The sequence below is a fragment of the Orycteropus afer genome, unplaced genomic scaffold, assembly GCF_000298275.1.
Source record: "Orycteropus afer afer isolate SDZICR_OR568_19922 unplaced genomic scaffold, OryAfe1.0 scaffold00340, whole genome shotgun sequence".
Lineage (NCBI taxonomy): Eukaryota > Metazoa > Chordata > Mammalia > Tubulidentata > Orycteropodidae > Orycteropus > Orycteropus afer.
In genome coordinates, this window is record NW_006921927.1 from 226,233 (window position 1) to 227,758 (window position 1,526).

Genomic DNA, 1,526 nt, shown 5'->3' on the forward strand with positions numbered 1-1,526 from the left:
TATATGTTAATGTCCTCTGTCCATTTTTTAATTGGATTGCTTGTCTTTTCTTGGTTGAAGTCTTGAAGTAGAACATACAGGTGACAAAGTTATGAAACCTTCTTAGTTATAACCAAACATCTTGAAGGAATGAATCACTGGGTGTAGAAGACGCTCATGATCATAGTCTCAAGTAAAGTCAATTGGCATAACATAGTCCACAAAGACAATGTTCTGCATCCTACTTTTCTGAGTAGTGACTGGGGTCTTAACACCTTGTGAATAGCCATCTAAGGTGCAACTATTGGTCTTCCCCATTCATAGCAAAGAAGAGTGAAGAAAATCAAAGATGCAACAATCAATTACTCCGAAGGATTAAAGGAACAGATGAATCTCAACCTCCTGTAACATGAAACCAGAAGGACTAGATGGCGCCCAGCTACCATTTCTGACCACTCTGAAGGGGATCACAATATAAGGTCTTGAATAGAGTAGGGTGAAATATGGAACAAAGCCTAGGCTTACTGGTCTGATGAAGACTGGTGGAACCCCCAAGACTATCATACTCTTCAAGCTAGGAACTGAAATTATCCCTGTGACTCAACTGGCAACAAAATGATAGACAGGCCTATAAGGGGAACAGTAATATCAGGAGGGTATGCATGCATTAGAACAATCTAGCATATGAGATCAAGAGTACAGCATTTGTTCAGGGATAGAGCTACAAATGTGGGAGGCAATGGGAAGAAGGAACGTAGGAAAGGGATGGGTGAGAAGAATGCTATCAGAGTGTGGGATTTCAGTAAATATCACAAAAGAGAATGTATATTGATCATTGAATGGAAAACCAGTTTGCTCTGTAAACTTTCACCCAAGTCACATTTAAAAAATAGTACTGATGGCTGGGTCCTTGCCCTAAAAGTTCTAATTCAGTTTGTCTAGCATATGACCTAAGTATTAGGATTTGTAAAAATTTCCTAAATGATTCCATCATGTTTCTAAGTTCACATGAGAAATGTTTATTTATAAAGAACATCACTAAGAAGAAAAAAAAAAAAAAAAGGAAGGGGGGATTGTTGTACTGGAAAAGGAGTCATTCTTTTTGCCTTATTAAAAAAAATTAATTAATTGTGCTCGCTTCGTAGCACATATACTAAAATTGGAACGATACAGAGAAGATTAGCATGGCCCCTGCTCAAGGATGACATGCAAACTCGTGAAGCATTCCATATTTAAAATAATAATAATAATAATAATAATAATTAACATTTTCCATACCTCTCAGAAGCTGACATCTCTCTCACCAGTTTACTCTAAAGACAAAAGTATGTCATGTAAGACAAAAGTTTCTCTGTAATGAACCTAATATCCTCACACTAGACCTAAGGCCTGTTCCCCTTTATCCCCACCTGTGATGGAGAACAGCTGGTCACCATTAGTCTCCTCACATAAGCAGTTAGATAAAAATAATGCCACAGTACTATGTGTGTATTGTGCTGAATAAAAATGTACAGGTGAAGATGGTGAATTCTCTTTCCTAATCAACA

General features: G+C 37.4%; 1 non-coding gene across 1 annotated transcript; it reads left to right on the forward strand.

Annotated features, from left to right (window-relative positions):
- Positions 1-1,109: 1,109 nt before the first annotated feature.
- Positions 1,110-1,215, forward strand: LOC122151238. The gene has a single exon (XR_006164045.1). It is a non-coding gene; the product is annotated as a U6 spliceosomal RNA (small nuclear RNA).
- The last annotated feature ends 311 nt before the right edge of the window (positions 1,216-1,526 follow it).